The sequence below is a fragment of the Lycium barbarum genome, chromosome 2 (assembly GCF_019175385.1).
Source record: "Lycium barbarum isolate Lr01 chromosome 2, ASM1917538v2, whole genome shotgun sequence".
Classification (NCBI taxonomy): Eukaryota; Viridiplantae; Streptophyta; class Magnoliopsida; order Solanales; family Solanaceae; genus Lycium; species Lycium barbarum.
Genome location: NC_083338.1, coordinates 11,024,179 through 11,050,650, shown reverse-complemented (window position 1 = coordinate 11,050,650; position 26,472 = coordinate 11,024,179). Strand labels below are relative to the sequence as shown.

The 26,472-nt window shown below is 35.5% G+C and overlaps 1 long non-coding RNA gene across 14 annotated transcripts; it reads left to right on the top strand.

Annotated features, from left to right (window-relative positions):
* The first annotated feature begins 255 nt into the window (after window positions 1-255).
* Window positions 256-8,076, top strand: LOC132626166 (uncharacterized). Of its 14 annotated transcripts, none has more exons than XR_009577183.1 (8): window positions 267-855; window positions 1,678-1,854; window positions 3,853-4,119; window positions 4,800-4,846; window positions 4,949-5,019; window positions 6,053-6,159; window positions 6,303-6,814; window positions 7,393-8,076. It is a non-coding gene; the product is annotated as an uncharacterized LOC132626166 (long non-coding RNA). The 14 variants fall into 14 exon arrangements; XR_009577180.1 differs by having other exon boundaries at window positions 6,053-6,624; window positions 6,745-6,814; XR_009577176.1 differs by having other exon boundaries at window positions 268-855; window positions 6,053-6,220.
* Window positions 8,077-26,472: the final 18,396 nt, after the last annotated feature.

Here is a 26,472-nt window from a genome sequence, read left to right as displayed (position 1 = left end):
ATGGTCTAAAACATGCCACGTATATCTATGTGGTTGTAAATATTTTTTTAAGGGTAAAAGAGAAAGTTTAATGTTAAATTATTTCTCGTTATTTTTGAAACATGCTAAAACAAAAATTATATCACATAAATTAAGATAAAGAAAGCAATTAATTATGCAATTTTAAGAACACTTCCAAACAAAGTACTAGCACAAACACAGAGGAACCTCTTTTTCTTTTTTCCCTTCACCAACTTCACAAATTACAAGAATCCTTACCTATGCTGTTTTAAATTATTTGTCATGGTTAATCAAAATAATTTTTTAAAATTAGTTGTCATTTTAAAATTTGAAAGCAAAATTAATTAATATCTTCTATTTTATTTTTAGTAAAATTTTATTATTATTAAAGATGACACACATAAATTGAGTAAATATTTAATAAAGAGTAATTAAAATAGTGTAAACTTTCTCCTAATTAATATTTCTGAAGGAGCCCGTAAAACAAAATAATTTGAGATTGAAGGAGTAGTAAATCCACTTTATATATTAACCCAGATAATAATCAGATTGAGTAGTTGATTAGAAGTAAGTGGAGGATCATATATTGAAGATTGAAGTTAAACAAAAAAGTTCTCCACTAACTTCACAATCCAATTTATTTATTGACCCAGATAATCAATTGAGTGTTTAATTGGAAATAAACGGATGATTAAAGATTGAAGAAGGAAGAGATGATTGAAGTAAGCAGTGATGCTTGTGCTTCAGAAGATGAAGGTACAAATGATTATCGACGTGGAGGTTATCAGGCCGTTCGATTAGGCGATACTTTCAAAGGTGGAAGATATATTGTACATAGCAAATTGGGTTATTCATGTCCGTATGTTATTTCCTTCACCCTTCTATTTTTTTTATATGTCTTTTTTACCTATGTGTTATTGCTTTATTCTGAGCGGGTTTATCGGAAACAATCTCTCTACCTGGTAAAAGGTTTGTTACCCTCCCCAGACCCCCATCTGTTGGGATTATACTGAGTATGTTGTTGTTGTTGTTTAGGTGCTGCTGAAATGTTAGAATTTTTGGTTTACGGGTTGTGGACTGTAATTCTCTTTTTGTTTAATGGATTCTGGATAGATTATTTGTACGTATTAAATGATTTTTTAAAATATAAATATAGGGTTTAAGATAAAATTACTCAGTGTGGAGTATCACTACATCCATGTGGGCATAGTATACGAGAATTTTGAAAATAGTTTTAGCTACATTTTTGGAAGTGGGGCATAGTAGTTGTAGTAGTTTTTGTTGTTGTACATAGTTTGGATGGAAGATTCTGGAGGATTATCAGCTACATTTCCTAGCAGTTATTAATATCAATTGAGCTTCTACTTCTAGCTCTTCAATCTATTACTCCCTAAACTGGGCATGGAGTTAAGAAAATAAAAAAAAGATTTTTGAAAAAGACTAAAAAGGAATTTAAGACAAACAAATTGAAACAAAGGGAGTAATAGTTGTCTATCATTTGGTTTGTTATGTTTGAATTGGCCTAGCTCACTTAATAATGCATAAGCATGAATACTAGCTTATACCTCTGCAAAGTTTTCATTAAAAGGACTAAGGTTTTCAACTTCGATGTTCAATATTCATTTCTGTCGTGGCAAGTACTAACATTTTTGTTTATACGTCTTTGCAATAATGCAGCAATTTGTAGCATTAAAAGTACAAAATAGCGCTCAGCACTACACGGAGGCAGCATTGGACGAAATCACAATTTTAAAGCAGATTGCGGAAGGTTAAAAAGTGTAGTGAAGTTACTGGATCATTTTAAGCACTCAGGTCCAAACGGTCAACATGTGTGTACGGTTTTCGAGTATTTAGGTGACAATCTCTTGTCACTTATTAAGTATACTGATTATCGAGGACTGCCTATTCACATGGTTAAAGAGCTTTGTTTCCATGTTCTAGTGGGTTTGGATTATTTGCATAGACAGCTTTCCATCATACTGATCTGAAACCCGAAAATATGCTACTCTGTTCCACGATCGATCCGTCTAAAGATCCCAGAAAATCAGGAGCATCTCTTATTCTTCCTAGTGATACGGACATGGCTTCACTCGACTTCGGGACTGTGAAGAGCCATGTAAAGTTCTACGGAATTTAACTAATAACCAAAGGAAGAAGATCAGAAAAAAGCCCAAAGAAGAAGCTCAAGTTTTTGCGAATTTCATTTAACCCTTTTTGAAGTTTCTTGTGAATAAAAAAACTTTTTTTGATAAGGAAGGATGTACTTGCAGTCTAGTCTAGAGATACTTGTTTGCATGTAGTTCATCTGATTATTTTGAAAAGAAATGGCAGATTAACTATCTTATGGCTAAAAATGGGTTAAAAACTGTTCAGCTACTTTAGCTTACAGGCACTGCCCATACAGATTTGCTTAATCCTTCTTGTTGAAGATAATTTGCTATGGACTTACATATTCACTTTTATGTCCCTTTTTGAGTTGGATAAGGCATATAGCAGTTCTGTGAGTTTTACTGAGCTGCTCATTTATATTAATTTTTTCACATGGTTCTATCACAAAAGCAGCATAAGTGCGTAAATCAATATGATCTATGGCAGTTTAAGCTTTACACATTTGACTAACACATTTGATTAGGTGTTTGCACAAGCCAGTAATTGTTTGTATGAACAAGGTGGTCTAATATGCATTTGATGCGTTTTCTAGTTTTTTTTGTTTTGTTTTGTTTGTGATGTCCTGTCAAATATATGATCACTTTTATGCATCTAGTCAGGTCAACTCAGAAGTTCAAGTAATAAAAGTTGATGTGAAAATTAATATGCTTTAAGAAAATCTGATGGTGGTTCTATTATTATTGGAACAAGATGAATCTTTGTTCTGATAGCTGCATTAGTGGAGGTACGGGTGAGGAAGATATGTTGGGTTCAACAGTGTTCTGTTTGTCTGTGCTTTACAATACCTCTCGGAGCCTTGTCAAAAGTGATTTTAATATCTAGAGTTCTAGCGATCATCTGGTGATCTTATTGCATCCCTCATCGTTTTTCTGGAATTCAGTATATAGAACAACCAGTTCCTTTTTCTCTGCACAAATTCACGTCAAGTTCAAATTACTTAGACAATTTAATCTTTTGGATATTCAATTTTTGGGTAACAAATTGATAAATAAGAGCAAAATGTAGAGAAATTATGCCTTTGCTATTCGTTTGAATGATTACATATAATATCTCATTACATAAAGTTACATACTATCATGAGCAATATGTCAAAGTTCTGCTTTTACTTTTTTCTGCACTGCTTTGAGTAGCTCTCCTCTTTTGACTTGTCTTATCTATTTTTATTGAAGATGTAGATAATCATCACTTTTGTTCCATCTCTCTCTTTCATTTTCTTTAAGTGGACGTTTATTTGAAATGTAGCAAATGAATACAGAGAAGCTTGATAATATTGGATTCATATTTTCATCAATGTTTAGAAAATTCAATAAATATTGAGGGCTACAGGTGAGATCAACAAATATACTGTGTTATCTCTTAACTTGCTGCCTGAATTTATCATTTTAAAGGGGTAACCATGTTATCTCTTAACTCGCTCAACAAATAGAGTATGTTAGCTCTTAATAGACTGTTTCTTCAAATTGCAATACTTGGGATCAAAATAAGAACTTGACCAGCTGCTGAGATGACCTTTATTGGTCCGACTCATAATTCATTTCCTTTTTATGATGAATTTCTAGTTTCCTAATCCTGGATATAAGCTCTCTATGGTTCTTTTCGGTTGCTGTCGTTTGCCGAGAATTGTTATTGTGATTTACTACTTAAATTAACATAGACTTACTGAAAGATTTCTTGTGTTGGCAGGATCACCTAGCACTAATGATGGAGCTTCTAGGAACAATGTCCCGGAAAGTAAGAGAAAGTACCTTTAACCACTTCAAACTTCTTACACTTGTCTGCATCAGCCATCCAGAGATGCCATGCGCCTCAGCAAATTACGGCGCCTGGATATTGATGGCTGCCCAGAGTTAGAAGAAAGTTGCAGCAATCGGAGTGGCCCAAACTCCCAGTGGTCCAACATTTCCCATATTCCAAAAATTGAAGTAGGTGGGAGGAGAATTCGGAACTTAGGTACTTAAGTCTCAGTTTCTCTTTCACTTTCTGAGTCTGATCTTGTAATTGTTATTTTCCATGAGTTACTCTCCTCCGTTCTCCATCTCCGGTTTATTGTTTTCCAAACTTTTCATTTCCCATACAAGTACATATTACTACTCCCTCCGGTCCAAAATAATTGAGGTTTTAGACTTGGTCACATGGATTAAGTAATTCACTTACTCCTAAAAAGTAAGAGGTGTACTAACTAAAATACCCTTAGTTAATAGTAGGAGCTTTGAAAATACAACAAGCATTGAATTTGTTCATTGAATTAAGAATGTGTCAAGGGTAAATTTGGAAAAAGAATAAAATACCTTCTTGATAGACTAAAACCTCAATTATTTTGGACCAACTTTTAGAGGCTAAATTCTCAATTTGTTTGGACCGGAGGGAGTATAGTTTTCGGAGTTCCAGAAAGAAGGCTCTCTATTAATTTAATCCTTTTTCTTGCAATTATTTTGACATAAGAAAATGCAAAATTATCAGTTAATTGTATCTGTGCTACGCTTTCAGCATTTTGCTTGTCCACTTGAAACGAATTGTTGTTTTTCTAATTCTTAATCAAATATGGAATATCTATTTTCCTTTTAAGATATGGTTTAATCATGAGATTTATGTCTTTTTTCTCATTGGTTGCTACATCTGGGTCATGCTAGAACGTTGCTGTGGTATATCAAGTCAAAATCCACAGGCTGCACTTTAGGTAAATTTTCATTAAGACTCGATAGAGTAATGCTATAACAAGTTTGTCAAGTTTTTTTTTGGCACTCCTTTTTTCTCATGACACAATTTTACTGTTTAACAGGGTTGGTTATGTTCCACAGAAGAACCACCACGTTTGTTTTGTTGAAGAACTGACTCTTTCATGAGCATTTGGTAAAGACTACATAATCTCTCAACATTTTACTCTTCATAATGGTTGGATACCAACAAATAACTAAGTGATGATTATTGAGTATACAAAGTTGCTCATTTGCCCAGGTGAAACTATTTTTCTATATTCTTTTCCATTGTCTCTTTTGATAAAATATAAACTTTTTCCAGATTTAATGAAAATAAAAAACAATTAACTCATTTTAAGTATTTTTGCTGAATAATGAATGAGTAGTTCAACCAACAAGTACCATGTCCTTCTCTTATGATGCTTCAACTGCTTGTTGCAAATTTATGTACTGTTCTAGACTTTCCTTTTGGATTTTTCACTTGAAAGTTGAAACGTATTTTTCTTCTTTCCTTTTTGATCTCATTCTCTTTGACTGACGCACTACAATGACTTGAATGCATTGCCGAAGGTCTCTTTAAAGTTTGGGTACTGAACAACCTTTTGTTGAAACAAATAGCAAACTCTACATACAAGAAACATCAAAAAATAAAAGCTTATAGGGTATTTAACTTATTTTAATATTAAGATGTCTCTAGACTAGTAGCACTATATAAGTTATAATTGAGTTTCGGCGCTTGGACCAAAGAAATTATTTGTCTATTCAAGTTACCACGCGAGGGACTTCCTATAATATGATCATCCATGTTTTCTAAGAATGTTCTAGTTTCCCCTATTCTGATCTTCTTATTACATCACTCAACTATTGCTGTTAAAATTTCAGTTTTGGAAATAACCAGTTTAAATTAATTGCAAGGAGATTTAGAATGTCGTAAGCTGTTAGGAAGAGCCTACGTTTGTTTCTGTCAGTTGTGCTTCACTCCATATAATTCCTTTTCTTTTCTTCGGAGCTTCAGTCCATATAATTTACTGTTTTATCTTGATGACAGCAGTGTTTATTGCATTCTCATGATTCTGTTTAAATTCCACCGAGTTTCCCCATTTCCTTTGTTGTATAGCATCTGACTCCTCCCCTCTCCCTACCTGTACAAAAGAAGAATAAACTCAGTATCTAAAATATCTGCTCAGGTACTATGGTGAAGATAATAAAGGGTATCCACAGACGGTGCCATTGAATTTTGTTGATGAGCTATTCATGATATAAAGCTAGGAGTGCTGTGATACAAAGAGAAAATGTATGTCCACTACTAGTTTCACCTTGCTTTCATGCCAGCCAATACTTAAATTTGTGCGGAAGTATGTGGTACGCCCAAGAACAATTTCGTCGATTTTACTTTTCAGCTCCTTTTTCTTAGGAGATTGCTGTACTGTTTAACAGGGATGCGTCTCTAGCAGTCTTCCTTGGGATAGGAAAGTGAAGTATTTGGTCGGCATGACATTGGCTTGTCATGATTGGAAAAATGTAGAGAGGGGAAAACTGACCCTTTGGCATGTGAATGGAACATATTCTGTGGTATATTATTGATGGATTGGTGAAACGGTAGAGGTAACTAAGACATTTCATAGTCTCACGCTCTCAACAGACCCTTAGTGGCAGAGCTAACCGGTACCTATGAATAATCGAGGTGCGCAAGCTGGCTCGGACACCACTGTTATTAAAAAAGAAAAAGCTAAGCAATTTCACATAATCCACTTACATGGTACTCTTAGATGCGAGACACATTCATTTTGGACCAAAATGTGACTTTTAGTGATAGTGGAGGCATCTCAAGTTTGTGGAGTGTCTTTAACAATATTTATTTTACCTATTTAATTTCCAGGAGACAGATTGGAACATTTTGCACAGTGGTGCTTTTGGAGACTGTGATTGCTCACAGCTGGAAAATTCAAGTTAAGTTAGTTTTTGTCCATAGAGATTGCAAATGGTGGCTTTAGATTTTGTTCTGCAATGATTTTTCTTTCCTCCCTAAATGCTGCTTTTTATTCATCCTATTTACCTTTATCTCTTTTACTGTTCTTGGTAAATTGAAAACTCTGAAGGAACAATTCCAAGTCCCAGACATTGTAGAAATCCATAGAAGTTTCTCAATACACTCATACAAGTTAATCTTTATGTCTCTGCAATGCTGGTTTTCTTTTCATGCTTTAGACAGTAGAACTTTATGAATATACGACACACTTCTCCTTACTTCTACTTCACGGGATAATTTCTCTGTTCATTAAAATTTCACCATTGAAGGGACTTCAACAAACAAAGTTACAAAAGATTCTAGTGTCTTGAGTCTTGGCTATTGTGTCCTGGCTCTCAAAATGTCCTTAGCAATACATATTCATCTTTATAGGTCTTGACTTCTCCTAAATATCTCTTTTTTTCTTTCCTAGTGGTTGCTTATAAATGACCTGCTTCTCTGCTCTCGAAGAAGGAAATGTCTGCCAAAACTGACTTTTTACCGTTTCCCGTGTTTCAGATTCATGCTTGAAACACCAGCACGGACCTTGTCAAAATGCTAGGCTGGAAAAGACTTCCGTTAGATGTGTTTCAGTGTCATGATTGGCAAAGGAAATTGCATTTCGTAAACTCGTTTGCATTTGGCTGAAACTGGATTGGAGATATTATTTCTTTGTATGTGGAAAATTCACTGGTACATTTCTCTGCCATGGCTGTATGCTATAAAGTTTATTGAGGTTGTTACAATTTTATGCCGAAGGACTAGAAAGCCATTCATCCGAAGTACGTAATGGACTACCATCGACTAGTGCAATCGTGCATTAGTCCTTGAAACCTAAGCTTGATCGTTCCAACGTGGTGCTGAGCTTGAACGTAATCCCGTATTTGTCTTAATGGATTGATGTTGTATGCTAATAATATTCCTTTCAAAATACGATGAAATTCATTTATTGCATTACTCAACTATGTATGAAATTGTGTAACTGTTAAAATATCAGTTTTCTAAGGGAATATGTTGGTTTGCAAGCAGATTTAGGATGTAAGCTGTTAGGACGAGTCTACATTAGTTTCAGTCAATTTGGTGCTTTCACTCCTTATAATTCTTCTTCATTTTTTCTTTTGCCAGAACTTCAGTCCATGTAATTATATTCATAGGAACGTTTATTGCATTCTCACAAATATTTAAACTTTACCTAGTTTCTAGTTTCCCATGTTGTATTAATGTCTGACCCTCCCCTCTCCCAATTTATTTCAAGGAAGAACAAGTGAACAACTGCACATTTAAAAATAAAAATAAAAAATGGAAGAAGAACCAACTACACATATAAATAGGGGTCTTCCCTCGTGTAGGTGTATGGAAAACATTGTAGCATGCACAAAAAAGCGAGGCGTATTTGCGACAAAAAAGAAATTTATATTATTGAAGGTGGAAAGTATTTCTACCACCCTGATTTTGACCACAATGACCCAAATGGGGTAGCATGGCAAATTCACACGGTTATCTAAATTATTTATACGATGTCGTTTCTACCCTTCCTTCCCAAAATTCATCTTAAAAATTTGCATGAAATCTTTCCCATCAAGTCAATTTTTATTTTTTCCCAATACATGAAAAATAGTCTTTTCATAGGTGATGACATATTTGGGCCAAATTGGTATGGCTGTTTAGCAACTATTTTGTTTTTCTTTTCAAACTTTCTTTATATATTTTTGATAAAAGAAAGAAACGTGGATACACTCTTTTCTGAAGTGTGTTATGTGTAAAGAAAATTCAAAAGTTTTAAAAATTTAACGGAAAAGGGCCAAATATACCCTTTTTATACTTCAGGTCCAAATATACTCCTGCCGTTGTACTATTGATTCAATTATACCCCTCCATTAAGTTTCTCCAAAGTGGACTTCCAATTCTACGTGGCACTAACATTTGATGAGGTGGACGCCACGTGCCATACCACCTCAATACCCTTAACCCATTTTGCTCCTCTCCTCTATTTGTTCTTTCACCACTAAAATTTCCTTCCCCTTAATCACCGTTACCGCCATCTGTGTCTCTTTTCTCTTCTTTATCGTTAACGAATTCCTTCTATATCCCCTCTATTTGTCCTCGTTATACTATGTTTGAATCTGATAATTGGGGTGATGATGTAGATGGAGTTACAATCACACACTTACACTTGATTCAGCTTTGATACAATTTTTTTTAATCAAAAAAGGCCCATCAATTTCTATTTAGGAAAGTAAAAACTGAACACACAGAGATAATGAGGGGAAGTCCTTTGTTAGAGGGAGAAGGCAATTGCTGTAAAAACAAAGAGCATTATTGCTTCTGCTACGAAATTTGCAGGATCTATGAGGAACCCAATAGAAAGAAAAACAGGAGGCTTTCTCATTTCACAACCCCTTTTCAGATAGCTCATTTTTTTCAAATCAGCAGAGAACAATGGGGTTCGTTAGAAAAGTGCGCCAATTTGACGAGGGGAAGGGCAAAATGTGTCAGGGTGCTGAGGTGGCATGCCACGTGACATGCACCTCATCAAATGTTAGTGTCATATAGTATTGGATGTCCATCTTGGACAAACTTAACGGATGAGGGGTATATTTGAACCCATAGTATAACGGCAGGGGTATATTTGAACCAAAGTATAGTAAGGGATATATTTAGCCCTTTTTCGAAAATTTAAAGAGTGTTTTATTCGTAATACACTATATATATATATATATATATATATATATATATATATATATATATATATATATATATATATATATATATATATCCAAGTTGATCCACGTGGGTGATCCAAGTTCAATCGCTTGCCTCAGTTTAAAGGAATGAAATCACTTTTAATAATGAGTACTTTATTCAACAGATCTATTCTTTGTAATAAATTGAATTAATCAAACTTTGAATGTCGGAGAAAAATTAGAAAAACAAAAAAGCAAAGGTGAATTGCTCGTCATTGGACTTTCAAATAGAGGTGTCAAATGTCAAGTAGTATTAAGTCCAAGTTGAAAAAGCGTGAGAAAGTGGGAAGATGGCCAAGTCATAGATGTGAATGAATGCAATAAGTAATGAAGAAAGATGATTTGATTAGATAGCCAATAATTATTAATTACGTGTCATCATTATTTGCTTTCACGAAGAAGGTTAGTCCATGAAACCCACTCCAATTTCGAGGTCCCAAGTGCATTTTAGATCATGAACTATCATACAAATAATTACTACCTAATTACAATACTCTTTTTAGTCCAAAATAAATAAATTTCAAGCACTTTTTCTTTGATCCAATATAAATGATTTTAAAGCCTAAAGAGGTATTAACTAATAATTTCTAGCACTTTTTCTTTGATCCAAAATAAATGATTTTAAAGCCTAAAGAGCTATTAATTAATTTTTTTTTCCAAAGTTTATTCTTCTCTCAAATGGATTCTACAAATTCCAACATTAACTATTTCTACTTTTCAGAAAAAATTGGAGAACGTAAAAGAATAATATTATTAAATGACCCTTTAATTAATATAATTAATTAATTTTCATAAGCAGTGTATCACACAGCAAAAATTCACTTATTTTGAGCTGGAGTACTTTTTTTGTCCTCATTTATGTAATATGTATTCTTTAGTTTGTTTAATTATTTTTTATAGTTTATAATAATTTAGAACTTTTAACATCTTTATTTTATCGTTAATAAGATAATGCGCAGTTCCAAAAATATTTATGACTCAAAGCATAAATATAAATTTGTTTTTGCACAATTAAGTAAATAACATAAGTGAGACGAAAGGCGTATTTGTCACGTCTCAATCTGACACTCAGGCCGTGACAGGGCACCTGACGAGCTTCTACCCATAAGGCAAACCCTCCAAGCTAATCATGCAAAAATATTAATGAATAAAATGAATAATACCCAATGTCTCATAATACAAAGAAGAGTGCGGAAGTGAAATACAAATACTGAGTCTGCGCATAAACCCCGTAATATGTCTAAGTCATGAAACTACTAGTCTGAATACAAGAATACGAGACGCAGCTCAGAATACTACTAAGTTAGCTAAAGAAGAATGAGTCTGCGCATAAACCCCGTAATATGTCTAAGTCATGAAACTACTAGTCTGAATACAAGAATACGAGACGCAGCTCAGAATACTACTAAGTTAGCTAAAGAAGAAGAGGTCGCCATGATCTAATGGTAGCTCACCTCGACTGAACTGGAATGAAGAAAGCTGGAATAATCAGGTATTGGCTATCTAGTCACCGTTGACCACCCCTGCACACATACAAACATCAATAAGCGTGAGTCTAAAAGACTCAGCAAGATTATCGACACTCTTAGCTTACCCCTGGGGCAAGTCTTTGAAATCCCTGATGATACAAAAGCACTTAAACAGTACAAGTATATTAAATATATACAAACACTGAATATGAAGCTGAAATCATGAAGCATAAACAAGCAAGACATGAAATAAACTGAATCTGAATCTAAGCTCACGAGACACGGTACGTATTTGTCCAGTCTTACCCTGTCTTCCGAAGTGGGCATTATTTACCCACATCTTACCCAAGTCATTTATAATTCTGGCATCTACCTTGAAGTAGACTGAATCTGAATCTATGCTCACGGGACACGATACGTATTTGTCCATATCTTACCCAGTCTTCCGGAGTATGCCCCTCTGAAGATATAATAAAGTGGAACAAACATCCAATCAATACCAATTCAAAATTTTACATATATAGCAAGTATATATTTAAGCGAAATTACGCTAAAGGATTCATACGATCATTACTTTAGATACTTGAAAATTATTCAATTTAGATCATGCTTGCCCACTTGCACGAACTAAATGGTTTAACTGCATACACACAACACAAACCATATGCTTTTTATGAAAAGCAAGTAAACTAAGAGTTTAAGTCTCACTTGTTTTTTTTACCGAAATTCAAACTCTCTTGAAATGCCAAAATCTCTTCAAACGATCTCCAATAGCCTCAATTTATTTAATAACATAAATAATGGGTCCAAATTAGTCTAAAAAAACTAATCCCATTAAATCACCTCGAATTCAAAGTCTGTTAACTGTCCTGGTATTAGTAAACTAATCCCTTTTTTACTGACATAAAATAAAAACCTCAAAAACGATACTCACCAAGATATGATAGATAACACATGAATAATGAAGTCCAAGTCTATAATACAACTCAACGATAGGTACTACTGTCAAATGAATTCACTGTGCAAAGTGGAAATATAATCTAGGAATGTATTGCCCACTATTAAATGATATTTCTATTCCCAAAGCCTAATAAGCACAATCATGTCGCCATAATCATTTTGTCCCCCCAAAGAAGAATTCTTGGCATTATTCTATAATGAATTAATTGTACTACTCATCCTAGTTCATTCATGAAACATATCCTCCCTATATATATATATAAACTAGTTGTATCTCGGCAAGCCTATCGTGTAATGCATCAACTCAGCATTACAGTTGGTGCAAAATTTTGATGTCTTTATTTTGTTTGTTCTCATGTATTTTAACTTGACTAGTTCTCTACATGTGAACGCACGTGTGTCCCATATAAATCATCACGAACTTTGTAAAACAGTATATACAATTTTGAAATATATGTTTAATGAAAATTAAAAATCTGAAGGGGAAAAGTGCAAGCTGAAATTGATGTATAATCAACCTAATCAAATGACTTGATTCTTGAAATGATTAGATAGCATCTCAACCTGCAAAGTTGGACAATAATTTAGCTAGAAATTTGATCCAAATCATTCATATTCAAGTTATTGTTGTTGAATGAAAGTGGGATTTTGTATAAGTTATACAACAATATTCGACCGACATATGTCATCCTTATCATAACTTATTTTCATATAAGTTGTATAGCGATTTGATCGACATATGTCTTCCTTACGATGACCCGTAAATCATTGTGAACTTTATAGTATACATCTCCAAAAGTGAATAGTAGTTATTTGTGATAAAGATATTTAAAAATTACTAACATCAAAAAGTTAAAGTAGTTGATGTATACAAATTATAGATTACAAGTACATAAAGTGAAAAATACTTGGTTTCCATAGCCAAACGCCTACTTAATGTTTAAACCCGAATGATCTTAAAATACTTTCCCCCCACCATAACCCACCTACTTTCTTTATTCATTCTTCTTCACTTCATTCCTTTTCTCCTTTTATTTTGATGTGATTTTTGTTTCGTTTTGTTCCATTTTGGATGGTTTTACTGGTTTATTGCCTTAGTAAGTAATCACTACTTTTTAAGTAGTTCTTAAATTCTTGAGATAAAGTTAGCCCTCAAATTCAAACCAAAAAAAAAAAAAAAACGTAACCTCCAAGCCCTGATTTGAAAAGCTATAATTGTAAAACTTTTCCTGAAGCACTAAATGACAGCATTAGTAGTGTAAGATATGGAACAAAGGTGAACATAAAAAAGGCACTTTTCTAAAAGTAACACTATCAGCAGTGTGAGCCATGGAACAAGAAGTTTCCAAATACAGTATCCCATACACAAGCATAGGACCAAGACATGAGTGAATAAAGAGGAGTGGCAGAGGAAAAGGCAAAAGATATACCTGTTGTTGCAAAATGTGGTACGCAGAAGTGGGAAAACATATGAGTAGATCTTTTGGGAAAAGAAATATGATACAGTTCTTTGATATTGGCGTGCACTTTTAAGGTAAAATAAAGCATGTAAAAGGTTGTAACTGAAAACAATTAACACTAATTATTAACAAATACATAGCTGACTATTATTATATGGAAGATGTAAGGGGGAAAAACTGAAATGTAAATTAAAGACAAATTCATATCCAACTATTAATTAGGGCGTGGGAGATGGGGCAAAACACGCAATGAAATTTAAAGCTCCAAAATAATGTTTTAACTATTCAGGATATAATATAATGGTCACTTAACTTGTGAAGGGTATTATCGTAATACAACTTTCAACTATGGGGCTTTCCACTTTTAGTGTAATGTGATAAATATATTTGACAATAACTATTCATTACTTAAATATACCCTAAGTTCATTACTTAATTATCAACTATCACCATGAGTACTATAAACCAATTATCACAAAGGTGAAGCTATGGAAAGAACTAAGTGTAGTACTTGAAATTGTTGGGAATTCTACTCTTTTAGTGTTCCCTGCTTTCCCCTCAAGTAAAATAAAGTAGCAGTTACTTCTTCTTCTTATTATTTTTCTCGTGCCCTTTATTTTTATTTATTAACTAAACAATTGCACTTAACTAACAACTCCTTTAACCCACTGATCATAAAAATAAAATATAATAATACATCTCATACCTTATAATACCTATAAATATCTAAACTGTATACATAAATATTTATGTCTTACTTACCTACTTCGGAAGGTGAATGGTTGAAACTAAGTAAATCATAATAAAGGGGTTAACTCTAAAATTCACTCGAAAAAATAACGGGTTGTTATAGTATTAATGGTAACAAACTTAGTCGCCTCTAAATTAAGATGCTGCTAATATTGTATTCTTTTTGACTAATCATATATATATATATATATATATCTTATTTAGTAATTAAAGAGTCAAACAATATTATATGTGATGATAGCTTTCTCAAATATTTTTGAAGTTAATAAACTTAATGACTAATATTTATTTTAGGTAACTTATACGTTGTATAACATTTACTCCCTCCGGTACATTCTACTTGTCACATTTTCGTTTTGCACGCCCCTTAAGAAGACATTAACAAAAAAGGTAATTTGACTATATTATTCCTGCTTATTCTTTGATCTCAATTAAATTCTATTATCTTTTTTCATCACATTAATCTCTTTCCATATTTATTAAGGGTAAAGATGGAAACAAATACTTAATTATCCCATGATTTTCTAAAATAACAATTATTTTGGACCATTCATTTTTAATAAATTGGACTGAGCTAAGGAGTATTTCTTTTTTCTAAAGATGGGGACAGTCGATGTTCAAATAAGAACAGCTGAAAAAAGTCAATACTCGAAATCTATTCATTCAATTTGGAACTGACAGGTCATTTAGTCGCCCAATCAATGTCTCTTACAAGTTGTGATAACTCAAATATGATTCTATGATATCTCACAGATTTTTTTTTATTTTTTTTTGCTTTTAGCTTATAGAAAGATTCCAATTAATATTTTGTTATAATCAACTTCTTATAATATTTTTATATGATAGAATATATTGAACATAGTATTATTTTCTAATTATATAATTTCTTCTGGAACTTTTCATTCAAAAGTCTAAAACATCAATATGAAGCTAATTAGCTCAAAGCAGGTACAAAATTTGTTGTAGAGTGAAAATCAAGTTACTTTGAAAAGTGAATATGAGTAGTGAAACATGAAATAATTTTAATGGTAAAATCCCCAGTGTTTATACCAAACTATAGTAATTTACCATAGTTAAGTCATCAATTAAAGTCAAATTTGATTTTAATAAATTATAGAAGGTAAAGACATGTTCATATGTCTGTAAAAATCGAATGTGAGCAAGCTTTTACTATGTCAATGTCAATATTGGAGTAAGCTTTTACAATGTCAATGTTAATATTGAATATTTGAATCATATATTTGGGGGGGGGGGGGGGGGGGGGGGAGGGGAGGGGAGAATGGAGGCTCTGTTAGGATTTGAATCCCAAATCCGACCTTTGTAAGCAGGTTCCCAGGAAAGATTGGAGGGTCACAGCTGGACCACTTAAATACCAACCTCCTTAGACAGAACCTACTTACGCCGTGATGTAAGCGAAGAATAAATAGCACACACACAGATTTATAGTGGTTCACCCTCAATGTGAGAGCTACGTCCACGTTGCTGCTGCAGATCTTATTAAAGAAGAAATATTACAAGTGTTTACAACACTCAACCTCACAACCCCAATCCCAATTACACTCAAGAATTTTACCACAGAAAATTCTCTCAAAGACCTTCTCTTATTTAGGCCTTTCACTAAGAGTATTTCTCTTAGATTTTTCTCTCTCTTTGGGATGTGTTGTCTTCTTCAATTTGGTGTGTTTTACAAATGAACCATAAGCTACCTATTTATAGGAATGAATTTCCTATGATGAGGTAAGCGCTTACATCACGACTATCATGAGGTAAGCGCTTACATCACGACTATGTGAACAAAAGAATTGACTTGTTTGGCCAATTCCACACCCAACAAATCTCCCACTTGAAGACTAATTTTAATTTGTCTTCACACTTTGATCGATGCAGCAGCTCTTTCCTAGTTTCATACTTCGTGCAGGCCAACTGAAGTTGAGCATAGCTTCAGTTTGTCTATCGTCACTGCCTTTGTCAGCATGTCTGCTGGATTCTGACTCCCTGCGATCTTCTCAAGCACTAGCGCTCCATCTTCCAAAGCTGATCTAATGAAATGGTACCGGAGTTGTATGTGCTTCGTTCGAGCATGGTAAACCGGGTTCTTTGCCAAATGAATGGCGCTTTGGCTATCACAATATAGCACACTTCCCTTGTGGTCCTGATCCAATTCCCGCAGAAAAGATTGTAGCCACATCATTTCCTTTGTGGCCTCCGTCACAGCAACGTACTCAGCCTCACAACTAGAGAGAGCTACTATCTTTTGCAACTTGGAAACCCAAGAGATTGCAGTACCTCCGAAGGTGTAAACATACCCGGATGTGCTCTTTCTGCTATCAATATCACCACCGTTGTCAGCATCAACATACCCTTGCAATCCTGTTTTTGATTTTCGGAAATACAGAGCTGAACTCGAGCTGCCTTTCAGATATCTGAATATCCACTTCACAGCCTCCCAGTGTTGCTTTCCCGGATTGCTCATAAATCGGCTGACAACTCCCACTGCATGTGCAATGTCTGGCCTTGTACATATCATTGCATACATAAGACTACCGATTGCAGATGCATAAGGTATCTTGTCCATCTGCTTCTTCTCATCCTCAGTTGTCGGCGACTGATCCTTTGACAACCGAAAGTGTCTAGCCAAGGGAGTGCTGACTGGCTTGGCATCATGCATGTTAAACCTTTTGATAACTTTCCTCACATATTCTTCTTGTGAGAGTTTGATGCCCTCCTTGCTTCGGTCGATTCTCATCCCAAGGATTTGCTTTGCAGCTCCCAAATCCTTCATTGCAAACTCTTCCGATAACCCCTTTTTCAACCGATCAATCTCCTGTAGGTTTGCTCCTACGATTAGCATGTCGTCGACATAGAGTAGCAGTATCATGTACGAGTCTTCAAATTTTTTGAAGTAACAGCAGTGATCTGCCTCGCACCTTGAAAAATCAGCTTTCTTCATAAAGCTGTCAAACTTTAAATACCACTGTCTTGGAGCCTGTTTTAGTCCGTACAGACTCTTTTGAAGTTTGCACACCAGATTCTCCTTTCCTTTGATTTTGAATCCCTCCGGCTGTCGCATGTAGATTTCCTCGTCTAGATCACCGTGAAGAAATGCAGTTTTCACGTCCATCTGTTGCAGATGTAGATTTTCCTTTGCTACCAGCCCAAGAACAGTTCTGATAGTCACCATCTTGACTACGGGAGAGAAGATCTCCGTATAGTCAATGCCTTCTTTCTGTTGAAATCCCTTTGCAACCAGCCTTGCTTTATAACGCTTGCTTCCATTGGGTTCTTCCTTTATCCGATAAACCCATTTGTTTTGCAATGCCTTTTTATCCTTTGGCAACTCGGATAATTCCCATGTATGATTTGCCGATAGTGAATCCATTTCATCCTTCATTGCCAGCTCCCACTTAGTCGATTCATCGACTTGCATTGCTTCTTCATAACATTCCGGCTCCCCTCTATCAGTGAGTAGAATGTAGTTGAGGGATGGAGAGTACCTGTGAAGCGGCTTCCTGATCCTGGATGATCTACGCAGCTCTGTGATTGGCGTTTGTTCATTTGTTTCAGAATCAGCACTTTCATCAGCACCTTCTCGGATTGTTTGTTCCTCTGCCTCGGTTGTACCTGGCTGCGGCTCAGGTGCCGGAAAGTCCCTCAAATCGACTATTTCCGATTCCTTGTCCTGACATTCTGAATTCTTTTGCAGCTTGTCTTTGTACAGTACCTCTTCGTTAAAGACAACATTCCTGCTTCGGATGATCTTCCGATTTTGTTCATCCCAAAATCGGTACCCAAGCTCGGTGTCACCATAGCCAATAAAGTAACACTTCTTTGATTTTGGATCAAGCTTGCTTCTAGCCGTATCATCATTATGAACATATGATAAGCAACCGAACACTTTCAGAAATGAAAGATTTACCTTCTTGCCACTCCAGACTTCTTCTGGAATTCTGAAATCCAAGGGAACTGACGGTCCTCGGTTAATTAAGAAGGCCGCGGTATTGACTGCATCTGCCCAGAATGTCTTAGGCAGTCCAGAGTGTATTCTCATACTCCGAGCACGCTCGTTCAACGTTCGGTTCATTCTTTCGGCTATTCCATTTTGTTGCGGCGTTCCAGGAATAGTCTTCATCATCTTGATCCCATTATCAGCACAGTACCGTTTGAAATCACCATCAGTGTATTCTCCGCCGTTGTCGGACCTCAAACACTTCAACTTGAGGTTTGTTTCATTCTCAACCATGGCTTTCCATCTTTTGAATACACTAAACACATCGGATTTATTTTTCATAAAATAAACCCATACCTTCCTGGTTGAATCATCAATGAAGGTCACGTAGTAGTGTGATCCTCCAAGAGAGGGGACAGTGGTAGGTCCCCACACGTCTGTGTGCACCAATTCCAGCTTCTCGACCTTCAACTCCCTGCCTGCATTTGAGAAGCTTACTCGCTTTTGTTTTCCGAGAATGCAGCTCTCACACGTATGAAGGTCCACCGTCTTTAGCTCCGGAATTAAGCCATTTGTCACCAACAGCTTCATCCCCTTCTGGCTGATATGCCCCAGCCGACAATGCCACAAATCTGTCTTCTTTGTGTTGTCAACCACAACAACAGTATCACGACAGCTAGTCGTCATGTAGAGAGTGCCAATCTTCTTTCCTCGGCCAACTACCATAGCACCTTTCGCCACCTTCCAAGACCCATTACCAAAATTGAGATCATATCCCTCATCATCAAGCTGACCTACTGAGATCAGGTTTCGCATCAGCTTTGGAACATGTCTAACTTTTGTAATCTTCCACGAGGATCCATTTGACATCTTCAAATTAATGTCTCCCGTGCCAACAACATCTAGCGGCTTTCCATCGGCTAAATAAACTTTGCCGAGATTCCCAGCCACGTAGTTTGTCATTATATCATGATGTGGGGTGGTATGAAAGGACGCTCCTGAGTCAAGCACCCAAGAGTCTATCGGGCTGTCAACCGATAGCAACAACGCATCGCCAATGTCTTCCGTAGCAGCGTTGATTCCAGCCCCCTTGTTGTCCTCCTTCTTTGGTGCCCTGCAGTTCTTCTTGAAGTGACCTAGTTTTTCACAGTTCCAACACTCAAATGTTCGTCCTGGTCTGGATTGACCCCTGCCATTCCTTGACTTCGATCTGCCCCTATTTCGGTTGTAGTTTCTGTCATAATTTCTGCTTCTGTTTTCAACATTAAAAGCAGAACTCGTCGATGCCTCTCCAGAATCTGTCCTGCGCACTTCCTCAGCAAGGATACAATCCCTAACGTCGTTGAACTTTAGTTTTTCACTACCGACAGAATTACTAACCGCTGCTCTCATTGGCTCCCAGCTATTTGGTAGGGATGCCAACAAAATTAGAGCTTGCACTTCATCATCGAAGTCAATTTTTACCGATGACAATTGATTTACTATGGTATTGAATTCATTTACGTGTGCAGCAACATGAGCATTTTCCATCATCTTTAGATGAAATAGTTTCTTCATGAGAAATACCTTATTATTTGCCGAAGGTTTCTCATACATGTCAGACAATACCTTCATCATATCAGTGGTGGTCTTCTCCTTTGCCACGTTGTGAGCAACGTTCTTCGACAGCGTCAGCCGAATGACTCCCAGAACTTGTCTGTCGAGGAGATTCCAATCTGCTTGCTTCATCTCCTATGGTTTCGGACTCAGAGGTTCATGAAGCTTTCTGCCATATAAATAATCTTCAATTTGCATTCTCCAGAACGCAAAGTCTGTACCATCGAATTTACCGAGGCCGTGCGTCGTACCATCTTCGCCTCCCATCGTTTCTAAATCACAACACAACCTGTTGCTCTGATACCAGTTGTTAGGATTTGAATCCCAAATCCGACCTTTGTAAGCAGGTTCGCAGGAAAGATTGGAGGGTCACAGCTGGACCACTTAAATACCAACCTCCTTAGACAGAACCTACTTACGCCGTGATGTAAGCGAAGAATAAATAGCACACACACAGATTTATAGTGGTTCACCCTCAATGTGAGAGCTACATCCACGTTGCTGCTGCAGATCTTATTAAAGAAGAAATATTACAAGTGTTTACAACACTCAACCTCACAACCCCAATCCCAATTGCACTCAAGAATTTTACCACAGAAAATTCTCTCAAAGACCTTCTCTTACTTAGGCCTTTCACTAAGAGTATTTCTCTTAGATTTTTCTCTCTCTTTGGGATGTGTTGTCTTCTTCAATTTGGTGTGTTTTACAAATGAACCATAAGCTACCTATTTATAGGAATGAATTTCCTATGATGAGGTAAGCGCTTACATCACGACTATCATGAGGTAAGCGCTTACATCACAACTATGTGAACAAAAGAATTGACTTGTTTGGCCAATTCCACACCCAACAGGCTCAACGTAATTCGTGCCCTAAAGCTAAACTATAATAAGAGGCCTTAAGTTTATTAATGAAATAATTCTTTTCATCAGCAATTTTGTACATATCTTGATTTTTCAATGGATTACTTTATTTACAAAGATTATAGTCAAAAGGAAAGATCAATAGATGAGACCAAGACGTGATTGAAAATACTAATTTAGTCTACATTTAGTAAATATTCGATCCACTGAAACTAGCAAACTTGAATTCAATTAACATAACTTGCACTAGCACATTCAAGACCGAAGTCCGGAGCCTAAAGGGTATAGAAATACACGGTATAAACCAAAAGGGGCAGCCTTTTTAGTTACAGACCAAAACGGGTATAACGTGGAGCAGTCCACGTTATACCCCAATTGTTTTTTCCATTGTCAGACTGATCACAGAAAAATTAAAAAAAATAAAAATTAAAAGGTATAACGTGGACTGATCCACGTTGTACCTTTCATTAATTTTTTCCCCAACGTTTTACAAATAGTTTGTAAGACGTTGCCTCTATTTAAATCATATTCGGCTGTGTTTTTAATAAAAAAAAATTATTAATTTTTTTAATTTTTGAAGCATATAGTTGATTTAAGTGATTAACTCAAATAAATATTTTAACACATGCAATAATTAAATATGTGTTATATATGCGAACAGAAATAAAAAATAAAATATAAGTTAAATAAACGTCACACATTAACTGAGTAGTAAATGCTAAATTACATACTAACTATTAAACGACACAAGACATGTTATATATTCTTGGAAGATTACATAAGGAAACAACAATCGTACAACTTAAGAAAAAACATAAAAACCAACAAGCAACAACAACTACTGATTTCTGTCGGGGCAGCGATTCTTGTTATGACCTGTTTGCTTGCACGTACTACACTTTCTAGCCATGCAAGCAGGAGCTATATCCATTTCATTCCTCCTTCTAGTTGTAGTCCGCGCTCTTGAAGTTCGCTCGTATTCAGTGTTTGCAATTAAACTGAAGGGAGAAGGTGGCCAATATGCCTCATCACTCAATGGTGAAAAATTTCCACTGTACATTTGCTTGTAAAACCTGCAACTGTAGTACTTGCTAACATAGGTCTTTGGTTGAATTCCGCGGATATCACAAAATTTAATTGCATGTGAACATGGCATATGGTAGTTTCTCCACTTCCCACACGAACACTTTTTCCCTTCGGCAGATACTTTATGGATATTTCCGCCTTTACCTTCGTGTGCAAATGTCAGAATCTCAAAGACCCCTTCAGTTGCACTGTATTCCTGCATGTCAGTATGCTTTAGGGACCTCTCCCAGTATTCATCAAACTTCTTTTCAACAGCGCGCGACCAAAACTTTTTATTCGCAATCAACAAATCAGCAAGGGTGCTTCTCTCAACAAACCGATCAACAAGATTTTTAAATGTATAACGGACCATGGCAGTAACGGGCAATCCACGAGCTTTCTTCAATAAACCGTTGTAAGACTCGGATACATTCGTTGTCATAGCCCCCCACCTATGACCGTTGTCCTTATGCAATGTCCATTTCTCCTCCGGAAGAGCTTTTAACCACAGATGCGCTGGAGGTGACATTGTTTTGATTTGTTCCATCCTCATTTTATACTTCTTCTTCTGGTGCTCTGTAGCTGCCAACCACATTAGCTTCTCAAGGTCACTGCTGAGGAACTTTTTATTAAAGTTGCTTTTCAAATGCCGAACGCAAAACCTATGGTGTGTGGATGGTGGTTGTGACCACTCATGTGTTTGGACACATTGCAAGATGCCCTGATGACGGTAAAAAATAAGTCCAATTCCTTGTCTCTCACGAACAATATGTCTCCACAACAACACAAGGAACCACGTCCAGGACTCAAAGCTCTCACGTGCAACAATAGCATATGCAAGTGGAAAAATGTTATTGTTCGCATCAATTCCAACAACAATTAGCAGTTTCATCTCATACTTACCGTACAGATGAGTACCATCTATTGAGATGACAGGCCTGCAACTTTTGAATCCATCGATGCTTGGTTTATAAGCCCAGAAAAGAAACTTGAAGATGTGTTCACCTTGCATTGTAGTTGATTGGTGCTCCCACTCAACAACGGTCCCTGGATTGAAATATTTTAAGGCAGCCATGTATCGGGCAATGTCTTGAAAGAGGTTTCAAAATCACCAAATACCATTTCAATAGCTTTCTTACGCCCCTTTTGTGCTTTTCTATAACTAGGAGTAAACGTATGCAATCCTTTTATTTTTGTAGAACTGACTTAATACTGATGTATGGATCGACCATAATATATGGTATCAACGTAGTAGCAATTAGGTGACTGTTCAAATTGGAATGATCCTTTCTGTAATCATCCGTGAGACAACTGTGGTGGAGAACCGCTTTGCCTGCCTTCCACATACCACTTGAAATTTCTCTAAAACGAATCATCCACTCACATCCAAACATATGACACTTGTAAATAACCCTCCAAAATTTACCTTTGGACTGATCACAAGTGAACTCTTTCTTTTCTTTGAGACAATATTGTCTCACTGCGCCTTTCATTTCCTGCTTGTTCTGAAATAACATACCTAATTGCATAATACAAGGAAAATTATCAATCCCCTAAAAACGGGCCAACAAATAAAAAGAATATTCATTGCCACCATACTAACCTGATCTGATAAATTCAGGTTTTTTACAATCCCAAAGTGCAAATCGAACTGGACCGTCATCTCTCATGAAGGCAAAATCATCCGGGCCTTCTTCTGTGCTACCAAATACGGAATCGCATTAGAATGGTAGCTAACGTTACCATCACTTAGAGTAGTAATGCCTTCATAAGAATGACCATCATTATCAGATGAGTGATCATCGTCTGTTTCTGTGTGATCTAATGGGATATCACTATCTGACTCATCGGAGTGATCATTAACTACATCATTATTGCTCACAATTTGTGTGAGCTGAGTTAATACGGGGTTTTCTTCAAAATCGTTACACCTACAAACATAGGAAAATTCAAGGGGTTCAAATCTCAGAAATAATTAGTTAGAAGTCTCCTAGTTTAAGCGAAAAAAACATTGTTATATTTACCTTTCTGTAAATGACTCCACTTGAGTAGGGCGATATCGAACTATACTCCCGCCATCTAATTCACTTGTATCTGAAGCACTAAAGCACTACTCGGTCCAGGAATATCACAGCTCTGCATAGTCCAACCAAAGTTATGTGACTGGCTACCAACTCCTACCATTGTTTCTTGTTGAAGTGTACCTCTTTGAAGCCCAATATTCATAGCGGGAAGATACGTAGTACCCCGAATATCAAACTCATTGTCAGTGGGTGCTTCAACATTAGTAGAGCGTTCAACAGTTGCATACATGTCAAGTGTCGCTATACTGATATGATTACTAAATATATCAGGACTTCGAAGAAATAACGATAAGGAGTCATCGTCCGAAATAAGAGTTTCCTTGTAAATGGAAAATCCCCTAGCCGTAATTGATGCTGGATATCGTCCAGTGATAACCACTGAAAGGTTAGGATCAGTTATGGTCATTTTGCTTATGAAAACACGTTGTAGACGATCGTATTTGAGGGAAATTGGAAACCTTTGTACGGCTCCCGGACGACGGTTATATCTCACTGAACCTTCTTCGTACACAACTTCACTACCCCAATATAAATTAACTCTTATATAATTTTCCGCCATATTATTTTCAACAGAATACAAAAGTAAAAATTAATGGAGAATGCAAGAGAGAAGTTGAGAATTCGTGAAAAATGAAGTCTACAAGAGAGAAGTGGAGAATTCAGGGAGATATGCAGAATACAAATCTTAACTGGTATATAAAACAAATGATTCATGGACCTTTGAATGTCATAATGCTGATGTTGAAAAAATATATTTACAAAAATAACAGTAACATAACAACAAATTTCTTCAAAAGTGCTACTAAACAAATCAGACCTTTTATATAATAATGCTTCTAACAATCATATCTTAAGTTCAAATTAAAATAACACAAATAACACAAACATATATTTTATACGTATTAAAATAACACAAATAAAAAATAACAATTAAGATATATAAGACAAATAGATATCTACATCTACTATAAATATACAATATTATATGAGTTAGAAAAAATACCTTAATTTAAATAGCAACAAAAGATAAAAATGAAGAAGTTGCTCCAAAAATTAGACTGTAATGCAGGGTTTAAAAAGAAAATAAATGGAGGAGAAGGAGATGGAGAGGAAGTTCTGTAACTTCAAAAGATGGAGGAAGAGGCGGAGGAGAAAGCTGAGAAAAATTAGGGCAACAATGTGAGTCGTGGACAGTACCACGTTTTACAAATATATATTGTAAAACGTGGACTGATCCACGTTTACAACATATATTTGTAAAATGTGGATCAGTCCACATTATACCTTTTAATTTTTCCGTGATCAGTCTAACAATGGAAAACAATTTGGGGTATAACGTGGGCTGCTCCACGTTATACCCGTTTTGGTCTGTAACTAAAAGGTCGTTTTGGTCTGTAACTAAAAGGCTACCCCTTTTGATTTATATCGTGTATTTTTATACCTTTTAGGCTCCGGACTCTTCAAGACCGCATATTCCAAGGACACCGAAGTATATAAGACCTATTTCACATCTTTTAGGTAACAAACTAAAGTAGCAGGCTCGCAGATTTACAAGACTCCTAAGTATAACAATGACTAAGGAAGAAATACTTATGTATTTAAATAAAGGAAACTGAGCAACACACTATGACACTAATAACTTAAGATTTATCTTCAATAGCCTGAAGCAGAATCTGGGTAAGAAAGGAAAATGCTAATAGTGAACCCTTAACATCAACACAAAACCAAATATCAATCCTAATACAAACTTGGAGCAAACAGGACAGAACTAAAAAATAGCAAAACAAGAGAGGAAAATTACTTATCTAATTCTAACAGCATTAAAAGAAACTAAACAAATGGGATTTTGTCAAAAGAAAAGCCTTTCTGCGTTTTTGTCAAAAAACGAAGGAAGACAGCGGGGTTTACGTTGGTTGAGGCTTCAACGAGAAAGGTATCCAAGGGTTAGGGTTCTGTTTTGGTTCATTTTGTGAAAATCAGAAAGGAAAAGGGATTTTCCCCTTCAAATTGATAAAATAGATATAATTAACTTAAAATCATACGTGAAATATACATAATATATATTAGGGTATTTTGTCAGATGGAATGCAAAATAATGCCCAAACTAGCGGAGAAAGTATTTTTCTGATTTTTGAGTAATTATTTTACTCTGTTTGCGATTCAAGAAGCTTGACTAGTTAATTTGAATTTTTGGAAGGTGTCAACACTATCCAATTGTAAGCCAGCAACCGTAAATATAACAATATCATCTTATGCCACATTAATTATTTTATCATTTGTGCAATTAGCTTGGGTGAAGCCCACTTTATTCCCTTAACATATTGAGTTTGGGAAACAATACCCCCTTCGCATCTTGTATAGGTCAATAAACCCCCTTGCTCTTAAAAAAATGGCTAGAAAAAATTGAACTATTTCATATATTTTTAAGGTATCAAAAAACGACCCTCAGTAGTATAAATTGTGAATTATTTTTCAGTAATTAAAATATTTAAGTAATGGTATTTTATAATTAAATTTATACATTTTTTGTCTTTTGGTTTTTAAAACTAGATCACTGGGCTTCATCGTATATTTATTTATTTTAGAGCTCAAATTTTAAAAATGTCTTGATATATCTCATTATTTACATTATTATCAATATTTAAATTTCACTACAACAACT